Source organism: Xyrauchen texanus, chromosome 48 (genome assembly GCF_025860055.1).
Source record: "Xyrauchen texanus isolate HMW12.3.18 chromosome 48, RBS_HiC_50CHRs, whole genome shotgun sequence".
NCBI lineage: Eukaryota > Metazoa > Chordata > Actinopteri > Cypriniformes > Catostomidae > Xyrauchen > Xyrauchen texanus.
This window is the reverse complement of record NC_068323.1, coordinates 19,168,128-19,189,305: the sequence shown is the minus strand read 5'-3', so window position 1 is coordinate 19,189,305 and position 21,178 is coordinate 19,168,128.

The window sequence follows — 21,178 nt, the reverse complement described above, 5'->3', positions numbered from 1 at the left end:
GATACCCCTGTAGTTGGCACACACTCTCTGGTCCCCCTTTTTGAAGGGGGGAACCACCACGCCGTTCTACCACTCCTTGGGAACTGTCCCAGACTTCCACGCAAGGTTGAAGAGGCGTGTCATCCATGACACCCCCTCCACATGCAAAGCATTTCTGGTTGGATCTCATCAATCCCCGGGGCTTTGCCACTGCGGAATTGTTTGACTACCTCAGTGATCTCCCCCAGGGAAATTGAATATGATCCCCATCAGCCTCCAGCTCTGCCTCTAGCATAGAGGGCGTGGTGGAATTTAGGAGTTCTTTAAAGTGTTCCTTCCACCACCCAAGGAACGTTTGAGGTCAAAAGCGTCCCATCTTTGCTGTATACAACTTGGATTGTTCCCTGTTTCCACCTCCTAAGGTGGCGGACGGTTTTCCAGAAGCACTTTGGTGTGGACCAAAAGTCCTTCTCCATGGCTTCTCTAAACTTTTCCCACACCAACTGCTTTACATCCCTTACGGCAGAGGCTGCAGCCCTTCGGGCCTGTCGGTACCTTGCAACTGCCTCCGGAGACCTCCGGGACTACATATCCCGGAAGGCCTCTTTCTTCAGTCGGACAGCTTCCCTGACCACCAGTGTCCACCACATTGTTGTGGGACAAGGGTTACCGCCCCTTGAGGCAACTAAGACCTTGAGGCCACAGCTCTCTACCACGGCTTCGGCAATGGAAGATTTGAACATTGCCCACTCCAGTTCAATGTCCCCAACCTCTGCAGGGATGAAAAAGCTCCGCCGGAGGTGAGAGTTGAAACTTGTGGACAGGGGCCTCCTCCAAACGTACCCAGTTCAAAACATATGGCCTCAGATCCGACTACACGATTACAAAATTGATCATCGACCTTCGGCCTAGGGTGCTCTGGTCCTCTGGGTGCTCTCATACACTTATGAGCATCCTTATGTTCGAACATGGTGTTTGTTATAGATAATCCATGACTAGAACAGAAGTCTAACAACAAACATCCACTCGGGTTCAGATTGGGGAGGCCGTTCCTCCCAATCATGCCTCTCCAGGTTTCCCTGTCATTTCCCAAGTGCGCGTTGAAGTCGCCCAGCATCACTGTGGAGTCCCCTACTGGGGCCCTATTAAGGACTCCATTCAGGGTCTCCAAGAAGGCCAAATACTCTGAACTGCTGTTCAGTGCATATGCACAGACAACAGTCAGAGTTTTCCTCCCACAACCCGTAGGTGCAGGGAAGCGACCTTCTCATCCACCGGGGTAAACTCCAACATAGCGGCACTCAGCCGGGGACATGTGAGTCGCCTCACAACCTGGGAAACTCCAGAGAAGAATAGAGTCCATCCCCTATCCAGGAGTATGGATCCAGAGCCAAGACTGTGCATCAAAGTAAGCCCCACCAGATCCAACTGGTAGCACTCCACCTCCCTCACTAGTTCCGGCTCCTTCCGGCTCCTTCCCCCCTTCCCCTCCTTCCACGTCCCCAGAGCTAGCCTTTGCCGCCCAGGTCTGGTCCGTCGAGATGCCCGGCCTTCACTGCCACCCATATGGCAGCGCACCCGACTACTGCGGTTTTTCCAATGGGTGGTGGACCCAAGGGATGTAGAGGGGGTGTCACCTTTTTTTAAATATACTGTAATTTATATGAAAGTATCAGGGAAATTCACAATTTATTCACAAATTTTTTCACTATTTGAGTTAAATAATAATGCTTATAAATAAAATGTTAAATACAGTTATTTAATTTTAAATTATGCAACAAATATGAAACGAACACCTTGATTAATGAGGCAGCAAGTATTACATTTTTCTTTTATTATTATTATTATTATTATTATTATTATTTTTAGATGGAGTAAATCATGTCACACTGCAGGACATATCAACTTCTATTAAGCACTTCAAATCAATTACCCATATACAGATACACACGGATCATTTGACCTGATACAACTGCAGAACTAGATATCCTAAAATACTTCCTCTCATCTTTATATAAAAGAAATACGTTTAGCCATTTCCTTTAAAAGAACGAACTAAATTAAACACCAAAAGCACTTTTAAATGAATCTTTGTTTCGGAAGTTTGTTTATCTGGGCACACCGCTTGTTCTGATGCTGGAGTGTCCTGTTGTGTTTAACTGGCATATTAAGATTATTTCACTTCTGGATATTGAGACGGTTATCGATTATTGATTACGATAATGAAGGCGCATCATCCCAATCCAAATGACTCACCTTTTTGGCGCGTTTATTTTTGCCACCTTTCGCGCTCATTTAGCTGTCGCAATATTTTAACACCTAAAAGTCAATGATGCTGGAAGAATAACGTGACAGCATTTGTTAACCACTAAAGGGCGTTTCTGAACCGCATCACATTTCTATTAAGTTGTTTGTAGTTGCATTTCTGTCAGCTTGGCTTTTTACCTATTTTTCGTCATTATAAAACGCATTTACTTATGAAATAGTTCAGTGTTGCAACATAAAAATTAAATCATAATGTATTCTTTATAACAGGCCTGTATTGCAAGTTAACCGGTAGAGGGCGCGGTATCACCTGATTTAGGCATATGTGGCATATGTGCATGTGCATATATAATGTTATAGACTACACATGTGGTTGAACTTGAGGGGAACAGACTGACTTTATGCATTCACAATATAAAATAACCTTTGACAAAAAAATTAAAATAAATTATTGCCATTTAGTTTTATATTTCGTCAGATACTTATACATATAGTTTTTATTTGTACTTTTTATTGTGGATTAAGTGTCCTCATAAACAACTGTTTGTGGCACTGAACATCATTTAAGCAATTACATAACAAATGAAGTAATCCTACTGTGTGTGTGGGGTAGATGTTTGATATCATATAAAGAGAAATAACAAAGATTATTTCAATTCAGAAAACATAGACTGTCAAGGTAACTTTATTCAAGACAAAACAGTAGAACAACACAATATAAAAATATTAAAGTGCAAAATGAAGTAGAAAAATTTTATAGATGTTGCACAATATGTGTTTAGTCAATGCTGCACATTCTTTATAATATTATGATATTTTAGTTCTTTTATATCAGTATCAGAAATTAACTTTTCCAATAAGGGGCAATATGTTTTCTAATCATATAAAATGTAATATCAAATACTTCAATTTTATCAATTTATTAACAACACGTAATTAAATGTTATGTTGTATGCAATAATATGTATACCTGAGCCTAGAATATAATATGAACCCAGCAAACACAGAACAATCCCACAATGTTAGTGTATGATTCCAATTTGGTTATTTTTTGGGAACCAATTCTAAACGTTCTTGAAACATTCTCTTTACGTTGTAATTTTTATAACCATAACTAACGTTCCCAGAATGTTTTTGGACCAAACATTGTTAGCTAGGAAATTAATAAACACAAAGAACTCATACATATTGAATTTTGAGGGCATTTTTGTTTATGTTTTGTTAGCGCCCAAACATTTTGAGATTATATTTTGTGTGAAGAAAATGTATTCTATTTTAAGGGCAATTTAGATTATTTACATTGTGGCATTATTTTCATCACAATTTTGAATATTTAACCCCGTAATTCTCATTACCGCTAAGCAAAAAACATGGTAATTGTGATACACACACACACACACACACACACACTGTCCTGGGCAAAAAATACAATAAAAAATAGGCCAAGCCCAAAATGGCAAAACATTAAGCTTTTAAAGTTCTCTACAACAAATCATTGGTCAGGAAATTGGCAAGAATTAAACAGAAGTGCACTGCTGGTGCACTTCTGTGCCACCATTCACTCATTAACTTTTGCTGCAGTGAACTGTTTAGGAATAAATTGGAAACAGGGAAATTCACTTATATATTCTTTTTGTATGCAAAGGTAAAATCATGATAATGCTTAAATATATAATGTTTAATATAAAATTCAATCTAATACATGTCTGGGTGTAAAAAAAAAAACATTTGAAATCCAAAAATGTTTCTTTTTCTTTTTTCTTCTTAAAAGATTTGTCATACCTGCTGCAGCCCATCAAAGGTCTGATATCAAGCTCATAAATGGAACCAGGAGTGATAGAGCAGGGAGAGGCAGAGAGATCTACAATATGCAGTGTTGTGAGTCCCAAAGCAAAGGAGTGAGAAAATTTGTTCCAAAATAAAGCTGCATATCATGCAGGGGTTGCTTTCAGAAACCCCATAGCTGGTCTGCGTCAAACCAACTGTAGCTATTCTGAAGTTTACAAGGCCCTAAAAAAATGAAAATCCGTATTTCTCAATTAGCTTTTAAGAGAATAGGTAAATGCTTTGAAACAACAGGCGATGTTGCCAGAAAGAAAGGATCTGGAAAGCCCAAAGCCTCTTTATGCTGGGATGACCACCTGATAAAATGTAAAGTTATCAAAGACAGGGAAAAAATGACTGTGGTACAGGAATGAGAATCATAATCGAAAACAATGGGAATAGTAAAAGTGAAGACACGTTGTGGTAATGATATTTAGGGGGTAAGATGTGCTCCAGTGTCCTGAAAACAGGAATGGTTTGACGATAGATGTTTTTACGGGGTCATTTTCATCTTTAGGGCGGGCAACTGGTTGTCATTTCATTTTGCCGTCCAACCAGGTGAAGGTGGGGGGGTTTGGGGGCATAAGGACAATCTGAGAATCACCCAACAATGCATTTCCCATATACTTCAATTTATAAGAAAGTACTGCTTGTTCACTAACATAGATACTGGATTGTAAATGTAAAAAGGCTCGTGGGTGTCTCTTTCGATGCTGAAGGGAGTGCATCAGGAACTGTTGGCTCCTGTATATCATCCAATCAGTTCCTGATGCAGTATCACCAACATCAGAAAGTTCTCAAAGATCAGGTCCACCATAAAAACATAACAATATATACTTGACAACCCCATAACCTTGTGCGTTAAGATACAAACAATCAACTCTGTTTAAGGAAGAACAGACAGACAGATTCTATTATGTTAGAGTTCTTTCAGTTTGATTTCATTATAGTTTTAAATTCCTTCCTTAAGTTTCTCTCTTCTATTCAGTGAAGACCGCAGACATTTTGTTGCGGTGTGCCAGCGGTGAACAAAGGTAGCAGAGTGCTGTGTGTGACAGAACCCCAGCAGCGCCTGTGAGAGGGACGACACACTACTCACAGTTGCCAGCTGAGATTATGCCAAAATTCAGCTGTGCAATACCGTACTCCTCCAGCAAGGGGTGCACAGATGTTCTCGTATCAGAGATGTTAGCATATTAAACATCTTTAGCTCATCGGTACAGTATATGAACAATGTCTGATCAGGTTTATGAAACACAAAATGAAGCTTTCATTGTAAAACAGCAGATTAGCATAATTGTACTCGCAGAAAACTTCTAAATGAGGTTTATGGGTGTAAACGGACTACTCAACCCCTACAGGTCAATGTGAGACTTGTGAACACATCACAGTTGCCTGCAGAGATTACCTAGTCGGTACATAGGATCATTAGCTGATTCGTTGTGACACTACTTGCTAACAAAGGTGGAAAGGTTGAAAGTGGACTTTATATTGTTGTTTGTGTGCGAAGTGTGCCGTAAACAAACACTAATCCGTTAAGGCCGAGAACCGACATGTGAGGGGCAGTTTAGCCTCTCCCAGCTGGTGAGCTAAAGGGCGTCTCCCCAAAGCATCTGGCGTGTGTCCCCCAGTAACCCCCCCCCACACACACACACACACACACACACACACACACACAAACACACACACTCTCTTCCTCAGCAAGACTCTTATCCCCACTGCTGTCAGGGCCCACTGGTCGCCATGGCAAACTCGCAGGAACCTGCGCCTCTATTGTCCGAGCGTCCGATGTGTATGTCCCACTCGCCGTCTCTTCTTTAGAGTCACAGCTCGAGTCCTTTGACACCCTTGAGCACTGCAACAAATTGAGAAAGACGGCGTCAAAGCGAAGAAGGGAAAGAGAGAGGGACAGAGGGAGGGAGAGAGAGTAGCCGTTGTGTGTTTGTGGTGTAGGCCACATCAAAGGGCAGTTTTTCCAAAACTAGCAGACCTTTTACAAAGCTGGAGGGACTTAGCATTTGTGGTAGTTGTATACTGACTATTTGAACCATTGCTGGGATAAAAAGAGATTTACTATTGAACACATGATACCAACCAATGAAAAGTAAATGGAAAATGTGAGCACTTTAGGATGTTGCAGTTTATTACTTTGTTCAGTAATTGAACGCACCCCACTCCGACAACAAACTGAGGATGCGCATTCACCACATACACATTCACATTCACGTGTTATATAATATGTATTTAATAAATGTGTTTAATTCATTGTAATTTGAGTTGTAAGATAACCAAATTTTTGAGAATGCAAGAGAGGGAAAAATGTCAACTACCTTATCTTTCTAAACTAACTGAAGAAACAATCGACTGACAAATCTTTATAGCTCAATCAAAAAAATCAGGATATTATACACCTAAAATTTTTATAGTTTTGAGTTTCATACTGAAGTTAGAAAGATGTGTTTGTTCAGTGATATGGTTTTCATTTAGAGTGTGTGTAACACCTGTTTCAAATCCAAAACTAATATAAAAAAATGTTAAGAAATAAACCAAGAAAAAATTGCTAATAAAAATAGCTGCTTTTGTGCTCCACTTGGGAAAAAATTATTAACATTTCAAATGACGGTTTGAACTAACGATCCCTTTAAAGCAAATGAAATGGGGTGTGACTACATTGGGTGATATTTAAAAAAAATATTTGTTAATATTCTTTTATATTAATATTCTTAATTATTAAGATTCTCACACACACACACACACACATACTGTATATACTGTATACACACACACACACACATACTGTACACACACACACACACATATATATATATATATATATATATATATATATGATATATATTTATTTATTTTGTTTAAGTGAAGCTGTGCTTAAAATCGACTTGGCAAAAAAAATCTGAGGGGGCACGTGCCCTCAGTTTGAAAGGGCATGAATTTTCTATCCAATCTAATTGATGAAAAAACTAATGTAACTAACAATTAATTTATCTAATCAACTAACCGTTTGGAAATTTAACAAAAATGTGTGATTTTCCAATTAGCCTGATTCACTAATTTAAGGTCCACAGCAATAGTAAGTATCACGTTTAGTGTCTTAGAAGAGAATATCAAACACTAAACAAAATTTAAAAAAAAATGGTGTTGAGATTGCATAGTTTTGAATTAAATCAAGATGTTTTTACTGTCCAAACTAGGTCAATGATGGCTCATTTTGGACAAAAAAAAAATTAATTGTGGAAAAACTGTGAATTATTATTTTTTTTATAGTTATTGCTGTTGAAATGTACTGCAAGATAAGCTGAAATTACGACGTCGGGTCAGAAATATTGTCTGTTGTTTATTAGTGGCTAGTTCATATCTGCCTCATGCTCTGCGTATCTTCCGTAAATATTTGCCACTAAAAAGATCCTAGACTTGGATGTGAATATGGCAATTTTTTAACAACTTAAGAACACCAGGAAACTAATAAAAATGTTACGCACCCCACTATGTGAAAAAACATTTATTATAATGAAAAAAACAATCAAAATATACCAAAATATGATCTGCAGGAATTTCTGATTTTATCTTTTCAATACAAAAACATGCCCATCCCATCAACTCTCCAGTTCTACAAATATCCATATTCAACTTTCAATCAGAAATGATGATCCAAAAATCTCCGCCGTCTTGACCTACGGCTTGTTTTAACCCAAAAAAGAAATCTAGTTTTTCTATTTAGTTTAGTTTTAGTTTTAATTCCGATTATGCCATGATATTACCCTTTGTTAAATATTTCCTCCATGTAGAATCCAGTTATTTAGAAACGTGTGATACAAGTTTCTTTATTATTCTTGCTTCTTTTTGTGAACCACCCCCCTTAAACTGAGATGCATCAGTTGGTGGCCATATTCAAGAGGCTTACTGTACAATGGTCTTTCTATTTGAATTTGTGTGAGCTTTGGGTTAGAGAAGACCCCCTATTGTCAAGAAATGGCCAGCGGTGTTGGAGAACTTGGGCTTGACCAAAGGTGGTGTGTAAAGGGGACGGAGCCGTTCCCAGCATCTCCTCTTACTGTAAGGCAACATCTCAAGACCTCTGAACACCAGTTTGCCCACAAACAATCACGGCAGACTTGAGCAGGGATGACATTTTTAGTTGTCACAGGCCTAAAGTCCTAAATACTTTCTCACCAGGGGCAGAGGGCTAGAGGAAAAAACAATTGAAAAAGTGGAACAGCTTCACTGGCAGTGGATGTGGCCAGGGACCCCCCACTGTAGTCATATTGTCTGGTAGAAAATTGAAAACAAAAAAGACAATATGACCAAACCTTAACAGAAGGATCTCTGATGTTGCACTTGGGTCTTGTTAATGAGGACTGTTATATTGTCTTCTCTGAAGTTTTGCTTCTCTGGAACCCTGGACATCTCGGACTTTGCAGAAATAGTCATCTTGAATTAGTGATAGCTTACGCACACAAGAAGCATTATGTTAAATATCCCCTGCATACTTTTAACCATATTTTGATCAAACTGCTCATGCTCCATCATTTATGATTTGATAAAAGTATCATTTTTCCCAACTTTATGATAGACAATATCAGGTACATCAATAGGTATATCTAGCTTGGTAGAACAAAATAGTTGTCACTAAACATTTTAACTGAAGATTAAAATTAAAAAAACGTATTTTAATTTAATCACATTACTGTATTTATATTAAGGCCTTATGCATACATAGTTTATGCCATTTAAAGTTTTCACATTTAGCAAAAATTACAGATGGAAATAATAATAATTTCCCTACATATTAATTATAATTATTATTTCACGAATAAGTGAAGTTAGTCTTAGCCTCAATATGAACAAAGTAAATGTGTGAGTACTGTAGTGGCTTCAGGTGATCAATCAATGAATGCATTACCGCAAACAACTGAACCAATGATGGTGCCATATGGGCAAGGGGCACATGGTGACCAAGCACATTCTGCATATTTGAAAACAAAAACATATCGTAAAGACATATAATGTGCAAAATGTACACCTAGATTCAAATAATCTTGTCTAAAGTATACAGCATGTTCTAAAAATTTAGCCAAGGCACTAAACACTTTTTTGCACAAATATTACAGCACTTTTCTGTTTTCAGAATCTACCAGTAGATTTCTATCAAAACCCTAAACATCTGGAGAATTTGTATATATCATCGTAAAGGCATCTTACCTTGCCTTTTCTTCAAAAGCGACAGCCTCAAGATGCCTAAGCCTTCTAATGCATATACATACACATGTACTATACATCTTTCAGCTCTCGGCGTGGTGAGAGCATGTGCTGCTAGCCTGTGAAATCCCACCCTATCTCTCTGGCTGTAGAGCAACACACGGCTGTCTTTCTCTCTTCCAATGGCCCCCCTTCATTGATCAATCTCGTTCTCTCCTGCTTGCCTGATAGGCGTTCCACCCTGCAGGTCACTTCTTCCTGTTTAACCATTGCTTGGTTTTCTTGAAAGAGCTGCAGTCTGATTCTTTCAAAGGAAGAGGGATGTGAAAGAGAGCTCTTCCCTTTTCCCTCTTTCCCCTTGTTCTCTCCAATGGAACAGGAATGTTGTATCTGTGTGTTAAAGAGCACAGAGTGTATGCGGCCTGGTTACAGGGTAACATTTACAGAGGTGTCTCCCACTCAGCCTATATCATTATGCAGCTCTTTTCAAAGTTTCACATTGAGACAATTGGAGATCAGGCTAATGAGCTAACACACATGATGTACACAAACAATCAGCTCACAGTTATTTCAAGATTTTATTCTGTAAAATTAGTGGCATTGTTTCGATTTGTATTGAATCCAGTGACTGGTGTGTCAACAGCGTTGTGTTTTGGCTCTCTTTTTTTTTTTTGTGGAGGCTGTTGTAAATTCGTCAACCTCTATTTAATGCAACAAGATGATCAGACAATGCCTTTGCTCTGATTATTAGTATATACAGTATATTAACAAATAAAGACAATGTTTTAGCCATAAAGAAATCTAAAACAATCGCTCTACCTTATTATGGGTAACATGTACAATTCGAACTTTACAAAATCATCAGAAGGGAGTTATGGTGGGTTGATTACTATATCATACATTTATTATAGTTTTGCTGATGCGCAAAGTTATATATTCTGAATGAGATCTACAGCTAAATATGTGCTCATACTGCATGCTCACGCCCTTCGGCTTTGAGATATAACGAAGAGTGTATTCGATTGAGAATTTAATGAAAACGTTACGGAATTTAGTGAAACATTTTTGTAAAACATTAAACTATCAAGATTAGTGTCAGCATGTGTTGGCCGGATGACCAGTAGATGATTTGTAGTAAAATGGCTGACTCAGTGAAGATGTAGTCTCTTATCATATGCAGTAACCTAGCCAGTGGCCTTCCCACACTACCATTCATTCATGTTTATACATTTAGTTGGTCTCTATCGCAAAGTATGGCACACACACACCTGCTGTTTTTCTCCCAGGACCTTTGATATAAAGTCGAAATCTCCACACCGAAATGCAATTCAGCTTCTAAAGGAATCTAAAGATTTTCTCCTAGTGTGCTTTGTTTGAATAGGTGCTTGAATGTACTATAACAGTGATTTTTAGAGATGTATTAATCATCCAAAATACCAAAAAACGATGAGTGAGGTGTGCAGAGGTATAGAATGAATAATTTCCAGAATGTTCACCAATCTGTCGGTGGGTGTTGCCCAGCTCTGCCACAATCAATTGGCTAGCTGCGCCTAAGATTAAACACATAGATCAAAGCATGCTTTCCTGAAACATTAATGAGGTTTTGCAACAAATTACTTAAGTACAGTAAACAAAAAATAAAACATATTTCAAGGAATGTTTTAACGTTTTCCGGTCTGCACAGGGTGATGTCAGATACTTGTACATACTTTGAGAATGGGAAAAGAGTTCAGAATATGAGGAAGAGGATGGTGTGTGGAGCGTATTGATTAGGTGTCGTTGGAGTCATGCCATGAGTGACCTTGGCCCTATCAGGGTTAAACTTATTAACCTCTGACTTCTTATGACCCCCCCTGACCTTTGGTGTGAAAGCGAATAAAGATGAAAGATGACCATTGGTTAGGCTTCAATGGCCTTCTGTTGATCAAACACACACACACACACACACACACACACAAAACAGAGGGGGCCAAAAAAGTGCTTAGGTCCAGAGAGGCACACTCCACAAATAATGCCATTAACCAATCAATACAAGAGACAGAATAGGGGGTGGAAACACTAGTTTTAGAAATGTGCAGGCTGGAAATGCATTCTCCATTGGAGAGGCTACAAAAGCCCAGGGATTTGTTGAATAATAAGTGCTGTAAATGTGTTTGAAATATGCGTAATGTACTTCCACTGTTGTCTTTCACGTCTCTATACCTATCCCATTGAAGAATGCGTAAAAGGTTGTATGGTGAAAAGATATTTAAAATTGTTTTTATTTATGTTGAAATAGAAAAGTTGTGCCTGTGATTTCCATCAAGTTTGAGTGTTCTCAAGAGAGGGAATATTTTGCACCACAGCACCTGCTGGTCATGGTGGGGTCAAAACATGAACGTTTGGTTACTGCTTTACTACCCAGCGTGCAATGCACAATAAAATAAAATATGCAAGAAATGACAGAACTTAACCCATGGGAAAACAAACCATCTAGGAGAATCATTTTATTTGAAAGTGAACCAAAAATCAATTCTGTTTTATCCGTCATCAACCTTCTGTCAAACATTTACAGGTCCAGATTCTTTAGTGGGAGTAGCAAGATTGCAAACAGAAAAGCATTCACCAAAAAGCACTTTTGAAGAATCTACGATAGCAACAATCCAAAGAGAACAAGCATGAGATTATTGTAGGCAATCAAGAAAGAGAGGAAGAGAGTACCTCATGGATGCACTGCAGTGGTCAGCCAGAGTGGAGAAGAGAGGTGTGGCGCCCTGGGAGATGGAGGAATAGTACTCCATGCCTAGAGTGTTGGAAAAAGAGAAGGCAGAAGAGGAGAGGACCACTAGCTTTAGCCCTGCTTCTGTTTTTGCCCCGCTGCCACTGGCATAGACCGAGGAGAGCGTCTGATTGGTGGGTGGGGGCTGAGGCCCCTCCTCATCGTCCTCCTCCTCTCTGCAGTCTGTGTTCCCGCCTGTCAGGGCGAGTTAGAAGAGGGAAAGAGAGATGCAGCTCCCCACTCTTCTCTCCTTTCACCCCCTCCATCATGGAGGGATGGCAGGTGGGACAAGTGCTGCTGGAATGACCACAGCCACAAATCTTGCCCCAACACCTACTTTTTCCTTCTTCTTTTCTTTCTTTTTTCCCAGCTTTTTTTTTACTTGTAGTAAAACTACTAAATAGTAACTATACAATATCATTCCACAAACATTTTTGTTAGAGAGAAAGTTGGAAGGAACGGAGCAAGAGTAAGCAGGAAAGACTCCGGGAGAGATGACGGGAATTTCAGGGAATTTGTGGATGAGTGTCAGCAGATTGTCATGCAGTAACAAAGTGAACCGAGGAACACATTACAGTCCACAATGAAGAAAACAAGAAAAGAAAAGAGATGAGGAACAAGAAAGCGGGGGCCATATTTGAAAACATTCTTTGTATGTTGTATTCTATTTTCTCTCTCTCTCTCTCTCTCTCTCTCTCTCTCTCTCTCTCTCTCTCTCTTTCTCTCACTCTCACTTTCTCTCGCTCCACACTGGTCAACTGATCTTGGCGTCTTCAGTTGCTGCATTTGTCATCTGTATACGCCACTGGACATGCATAGTATTGATTTTTTTTTTTCTGTCAACCTTCTATTTGCCTCGTGCTTGGTTGCTTACCATGTGAGGACCAGAACGTGAAAAGTAGCTTATAACTGAAGAGAGAGGGGACAAAATTCAATGGCCAAGTTTGGGGGGACCAATTGTAAAAGTTTTGGAGTTTTTATTTGGAAAACAAAAATTAATTGATCACTATTTAATTATAATGGGGGGGACGTGTCCACATCAATGCCTATAGTAGATACTGCCCTGGTAAGAGACAACTGTTTGAAAGCAAGTGGCAGGTGAATCCAAGATTGCTAAAGTCTCCAGGGGCAGAAGAATACAGCTTAAGCAAAGTTTCACCTACTTGGCATAAGATGCAGGTCGCTGATTTATTCCAGAAAAAAATCTAGCCAGAGAAAATATACTGAAACTAAATTTAGGGTGAAAAAGTATTGTGAATTAGCCGTCCATCAGCTTAGTGATTAAATTGGTGGCATGTGTCATCCGCTCCAAGGGTCAATGCGTGTTTTGATGGTCAGAAAGGACTTCTTTTGAGTCCATAACCGTAGATAATGCTATGGAGATGTGAGGCATTTTCTGCGGTGACCTCGGCCCATGTCACCGTAACCCTTCCCCAATTCACTTTCAGTGCCCGCAGTGTCCAGTGACCTTTAAACCACACGTGTCCCCACCCCCAGGCCCCAGGGGTCTTGCCCTGTGGAAAGGTTGCGTGTGCCAAAGGTCCCAAGAGACTTGAACCCTGTTGTCATGGAGATAACCTCAGGGAAACAGAAGTCCCTTAGCGGTTACATAACAATCATGACCAAGCAGAATCTTTGCCTGATGCAATTGACATTTTGATCAAGTTTTTAGCTTTATGGGAGAGATGAAAAGGATAGTTCATTAGATCAAATCATAGCAAGGAAACCAAGTTAGCCAAATCCTCAATTAAATCATTAATGAGAAGCCTATAATTCTATAACTTGCAAAAATCTTAACAATCTTGACCAAGCAAAATTAACTTTGCCTTCTGCAATTGCTCATTTTTGTCAGGTTTTTAGCTGAAGGAAGAGTTTGGAAGGATTCCTCATTGGAACAAACTAGGGGTGATTCACTCATCTCATGATCGAGTTTGATTCACGATAATGAATTCACGATTCAATACTCTCACAATACTTAAAAGCCTGAATCAAGAACAAATATGACTTAAAGATCATTATTATTATTACTTATACAACATATGCAAAACAATTTCAATTACTAGAAAACAAAAAGCACCATTCAATAAATACAAAATGATCTGGTGATTGTGAAAATCAGCAGTATTTATAGTATTTTAATCCTATAAGGCATATGTGGCTCAAGATGTCCTAGTGTATTTTTTAGGACATAATTTTTACATGAAGTGGTCTTTTGATTTTCCACTCCAGTTATTCCTCAATTAAGGTGTCTTCTATTATGTGAAAGGGCTTTTTTAACATTTAGTTGAATATTTTTTAAATGATGAGCATATTTGCATCACTACCCCTAGAATGCATATGTGGGTGCTATTTAATCCATATGTGTTACCTATTCAGATCATTTAACACTGGTATTATTTTTGTAATACATTGATTATTTTCAGTTTCCATTTGTTATGCAATTAAATATATGTTAAATACCATGTTCACATTTATATTTCTGTGTAGTATGCAATTATAGAAAGTTGTCATTCAGCTGATGCTTACTGTATATCCAAAGTGCTTGACATTACACCAATAACAGAGACAGTTCCCATGGAGAAACCTGATCTTAGATGCCTAGTTCACATCAAGGGCATAATGGTCAAAGCTCCTGGACCACTTCTTAGTGTATTTGAACCTGCATGTTTTCTTTAATATTTATTTATTTGTAATTTTTTTGTATGCCTCACCACTCTGAACAACAAATATAGCTACATAGAGTAATGGAGAAATATAGTGTAATTTGCCAAAATGGAGTACGTAAGGTTGTAGTTTATACCAAAAATTGTTTTGTATTGGTTAAAAACATTTTATCCTTGTCAATTGTATTTATTTATATGTTTTTGTGTTTTATGTTAAGCCATTTCATATTTTACCACCAAACATGGAAATTGCCATTATTTCTGTTTTACTGGCATCCATAACTCCTCCTCAAATTTCAATTGAACAAAAGATATATCAACCATTTAAAAAAAATGAATTAGTCATTAAATTATCATCTAAGTAAATTTTCCTTGATTTAGATTTTTCTAGATTTCTCCTGGGTCTTTTTTTTATTGTACGTGTAAAAAATCTGGAGAAGTTACTTGTGTTTTAGGGTTAATATACAGTATATACTGTCAATTTTCATGGCACAATACACCGAAACCCCCCTAGAACCCTGGCAAATAAACCATAATGGGCAGCATTTCCCAAAAGCATCATAAGCTTGATTGGCATCAATGGTCTCTACGATCAACTTTTAGGAAACGCAGCCCTGGCCAGTCAGGGCAAAGCCTCAATTAAATAACTGATGAGTATAAAGTGATATAGAAACCACCTGCAATCTTATTTAAAGGAATAGTTCACCCACAAATGATAACCAATTTGATTATTAACACAACCTTATGTTGTCTTAAACGCTTATGACTTTCTTTCGACTGCGGAACACAAACGAAGATATTTAGATAGAGATATAATGTTTTATCCATGCAAGTCAATGGTTTCCAAAACCTTCAAGCTCCAAAAAGGATCTAAAGGCAGCATAAAGGTAATCCATATGACTTGTACGGATACAGTTCCTCACGCTTGATGCATGCATACATTCTCGTATACTCTGAGCATTAATCGCAAGGAAGTACAATAAAGCTTCAAATTATAATCAAGGAGACTGCAGATGTCAAGATTTATAGTGAAAAAGGAATTACATTTTGGTCTATTTCTCAACCAAAACCAATCATACCGCTTTAGAAGTCGCTTTCAGTGCAAACGTGCCTCCTTTCTATGTAAATTAGGCTCATTTTGATTGTGCTTCATTTACATATTTGATTCTGTTTGCCCTAACGTAAGTAACATTGCACTATTACTGCCTGTGGAAAGCAGACGGTAACTTACATTTTATTCAAAAGAGATTTTTGTGCAGGGCAGCATGATGGGGAAAGCTTTGTAACTAGTCATAAAGTACATCCACATGTGTGGTGTTTTCAAGTGCACTTTCGACACGTTAAAGAGATGATTCAGTTGTCTGGATCACTGTAGCAGAGTGATGCTGTAAAGTCAAACTGCATCCAGCACTAATTTTGTGGGTGTATTTGCACTCTTGCCTGATCTGCAAAATTCCTTTAGTGAACTGAGTGCTTTTACTGGGTGCAGTTCATTCTTAGTGAATTCCCCCAACAATGTTTTTTATGTTAACATAACCAAGCTGAATCTTTAAATGCTCAATTTTCCATTTTGATAAAGTTTTTTGCTACAAGAAAGAGTAAGAAGGATTCATTGTTAGAAATAATCCTAGGAAAGGAAACAAATTGGCTGTAACGTTGTCAAGTATTTAATTGCAAGAAAGAGCTGAGAAGGATTGTTAATTTACCCAACAGGCAAAAACTTTGCAATTAAACAATTTAATTGTTTATTTAAGTGCATTGAAAACATTCAATGTGGCCCTCTACTGTGTCAAAATGCTGCAAAAGGCCTTGACAATGTTCTTAAATTGTCCCTATGGCACTGGATTAAACCGGGTTGAGTGTGTCACGATAGTACCGTGGACTTCAGTGGCTATGACGCACCACTACTGGGATTAAAATGATTTTTTGGGCTCTGACAGGCCTGTTAGTGCACCTGATCATGGTGCGGTGCATGAAGCCTGAACCCCATTTACAATAGCAGGGCAGGGCAGGGTGGTAGGAAGCAGTGGGGAAGGCTGTTTTTGTTTCAGAACCCCTAACACCACATGCACAGGGGCACAAAAGCTGCTGAGAGTGGGGGTGGAGTGGAGGTTCATAGGGAGGGTGAACTACGCCATCTGCCATAAAGCTGGTGCATGAGGGTAGGGGTCGGAAGGGAGGGGTCGTGCTGGTAGGGTTGTGTTAGCCCTAGATGTGTTCGTGCGAGAGATGGACCGGGTCTACCCTCAAATTAGACATGACCCCCTGGAGTTTAAGCCACAGGAGACGGCCAATTCCTGCCTGCTTGCCTCTGTTTGCTTAGCCGCTTGATAATTAGAGAAATTAGGGACTGTCTGAAGATTAAACAGTACGAGAAGAACACTCCTATTATTTTTTGCTTCCCTTTCTCTGTTCTTGTCTTCTGCTGTCCTCTCTTCGTGGCAATAGACAAAACACGCATCAGGAAACATATATTATGTCAAGTGTTCATTCATTCACATCATTGCTTTGGACATTTGTTTTGTGTGTGTGCACCACATAAAAAATGTATTCGTTTTTTTTATTTAATTTATCAAAAGACACCCCCCTCTCTCTCTCTCTCACACACACACACACACACACACACACACACACACACAAATAAAAACAATGTACAATGAGCAGGAAATCAGTGTAACACTTTTGCTTAAGATAGGATGACTCCACTTTGCATATGGAATAAATGCAGTAGTGTCTGATGACAGTTAAAATTGTTTGGTTTAAGGTAATGTAAGATCAAATGTGTCCTGTGTTTTAAATCATGTATGTTCAACAGTAGCATAGCAAGTCCTTTTTTCTTAGGCCTCTTTTTACTTACTCAACAATCACAGGCAGTAATGAACTTAATAAATATACATTTACATGGATGATAAAGCCAGATTATGTTTGAAGTAATTTAACAGTGAGTTACTTCACATGCAATCCTAGTCATAAATTCTCTGCATCATGGAGAGATGATTTGCCCCGTCCCACTGCATTCAATGCTTCTTCATAGCGCCATCTAGTGAATCAATCACATTATAGCACATTGATGAAATTAACCACACTGACAAACAGTTTTAGTTGTTTATTTAAAGGTTTTCTTGAAAATATACTTTAAAGAAGTGTTTTTTTTTTTTGTTTGTTTTTTTGTAATAACCATATCCCGTTATTATAATTTTGGCTTGTTCATAAAAATTATATTAAACATCTTCAAATTATATAAAAAATGTATATGTGCTCCCAGAAAAACTAAATGTCTTCAGAGGTTATGTATGTGTTTTCTTGTATATTTAGAAACAAATGTCATCTGGCAGCGGTCAAAACCACATACCTCCACCCACTTCAGCTCAGACCAGTCACACTGCCCTCTCTGATGCACTCACTGTAAATTTGGTCTGGATTTGCTCAACAGCACTTTCTGGTTAACCAAGGTGATAGAGGAAATGGTCAACAGTAAACATCTGATCTTAGATAAACCATTTTTGTTTGAGATGTATTGTTTGTGACCCAAGACAATCCATAGACTTATAAACAGGGTGGGACCATTTGGGGGGTAGTTACTCCTGTCATGTGTCTGTCATAACTACATTTGTACAGTAGGGGACAGAAAGAACACAGAAAAATATTAGCACATTGTGGAGCAAGGACATGGTCGAACGTTCATCAGGGGAGAGAGGAAGAGGTAAGGGTTTTCACCTGAGAGAGGGAAATAAAAAGGTGCCCAGTCCATAGACTGAGGGAGAAAGAAACAGATGCCGCAAAGCTATGCGTGTGCGTGTGATTGGGAGAGACATCTGAAGCTTTTCTGTGTGTTGGCCATTGCCGTATTTCACTTTCCCTATGAAGCTTTACTGTTGCACTTTATGCAAATGTGTTTATGTTGATGAGAATAAAGAGTGACATACCTGAGCTGGAATTGCTGTCTCCCGCTTCCTCATTCATTGAACCTTGTTACACTGGTGCCGAATCCCGGGAAAAGAGGAAGAAGGATACGCTGTCATTGAGTCGTCGCCACTGGGGAAAGTCTTCTGGTCCCTCACTAGTAACCACCAGGGCCAACACTATACCTTCATGGATCTTCGGAGAGAGCAGCAACAGTATTTCGAGGTGCTCCGGGTGAAGGACTGGCAGGTGCTAAGGAGCTTAGTACCCCAGGAGGGGGCGGCCACCATCACGTCCCCAGCAGCAGCACACCACCACATGTTGCTCACCAAGATGGGGCCTCAAGATGATCCGGAGGCATACCTTGAGCTCTTCGATCACACCGCCGAAGCTCTGAAGTGGCCACAGGAACATCTTCTGCTGCTGCTAACCGGAGAAGCCCAGATCGTGGCGCAACAGCTCCCGGTCGCCAACCTCCTGGACTACTCGCCTCTGAAAAAGTTCATCTTGCATCGTCAGCATTTCCACTCCTTGATGCTGAGTGAGGTCGGCCGCCGTTTGCCTTTGCCCAGCAGCTCTGTGACACCTGCTGGCAGTGGGTGCTGGCTAAGGAGGACAGCGACGCCAATGACGTCATCAACCTGGTGGTGCTGGAGCAGTTTTTCTCCGGTTGCTGAAGGGTATGGCCGATTGGGTCCAGTGCCACCGACTGGCATTGCTGGATGAAGCGGTCTAGCTGGCAGAAGACCATCTAGCAGCATATCCGGGGGCTGGCATGCCCCATGCCCTTTCTCCAACTCATGTCTCTTCCCCTGTTCTCTCTCCCCCTTCTTCCTTCCGCCCTGATCTGTTCCCCCGAAACCGGCTCCCCAGTCTTGGGGGTTCACAAACCCTGTCTCTCCCCTCTCTTCATCTCAGGTGAAATAGTCCGCTGCCATGAGTGTGGGCGGAAGGCTTGGGCCGGTCTGCTGGAGTTGTGGGGAGCTGGGTCATGTCCGAAAGTAATGCCCGGTAATGGAGGTGTGGGCCTTGATCCAGATCCCCAACACCCCACAAAACGGGGCAATTTTAGGCAACTAATCTGGTGAAGGTGAGGTGTGTGCACTGGGACATTCCTGAATATCCTGTAGTGACTGTCACGGTAATGTTCCAGGGAAAAACCCTCACCCATCCGCTAATTTTGGGAACTAATTGGCCGGCTTTTCAATCATTATTGAAGGGGTTGTGTGTGGATGGGCCTTGTGAGAATGTGAATCGTGTGGGATGTGCGAAGTGCTGGCTGGGGAGGTGTGGCCTGGGCTGTCTACGGCTGCTCTGCATCAGGCTGATGCTGGGGAAGGGGAGGTGTCATCCTCCCCCACCCTTGCGGATTTCCCTCTAGAGCAGTTGCAAGAAGAAACCCTGAGGCACGCATTTGACCAGGTGACGTCTTCAGCTGGGCATCACACTGAATGTCCAAACATATCCATATTTTTTAATGATAAAAGATCAGTTGTATAGAGTGACACAGGACACTCGAACAAATGAAAATACAACCCAGTTGTTGATACTAAAGGGCCGTTGGGAAATGTTATTCCAGGCGGCTCATCATAATCTGATGGCCGGTCACCTGGGACAGGGAAAAACACTAAGCCGTCTCATGGCCTATTTCTGTTTGCTGGGCATTCGCGGGGATGTTTGACGGTGGTGTGCGGCATGCCATGAATGTCAGCTGGTGAATCCGCTGACCGCTCCAAAAGCACCCCCTTCCGTTGATCGAGGTTCCTTTCGAACGAATTGGCATGGACTTCATGGGACCATTAGAACGGACAGCACACAGGCATCATTTAGTGTTTGTCCTGGTGGATTACACAATGTTATATTCGGAAGCAGTGCAGCTGCGCAATATTTTAGCACGTATTTTTGTGAAGGCACTCTTCAAAATGATCTCCCGAGTGGGGATTTCGAAAGAAACAAACACACTGCAAACTGTATGAATTACTGGGGGTTAAGTCGATTTGGACAAGTGTGTACCTCCCACATATTGACAGCTTAGTCGAACTATTTAATCAGATATTAAAAAATATGATTTGTAAGTTCGTGCACCAGGCTGCTCGAAATTGGGATAAGTGGATCGTACCCCTGTTATTTGCAGTACCACAGGCCTCTACAGGATTTTCCCTGTTTGAATTGTTGTATGGTCGTAAGCCTCATGGCGTGTTCTACATCATAATGGAAAAATGGGAGGAGGGAACTTCACAGAGTAAAAATTTAATTTAATATATTCTTGACCTGAGACTAAAACGCCACACATTGGGGCATCTATCATAGGAGAATTTGCTACAGGCTCAAGAACGTCAGCCCCAGCTGTATAACAGGGGAGCTCCGCTATGGGAATTAAGTCCTTGTATTGCTGTCCACATCAAGCTTGAAATTACTCACAAAGTGGCAAGGGCCCTTTGAGGTCACACGGTGAGTTGGGGAAGTCGACAGTGAGGTGGTCCGTATGGATAGGGGTGGGGCACATCAGATTTACCACCTCAACCTCATAAAAACATTGAGAGAGGTGCAACGCACAGAGGTTGCCAGGTTG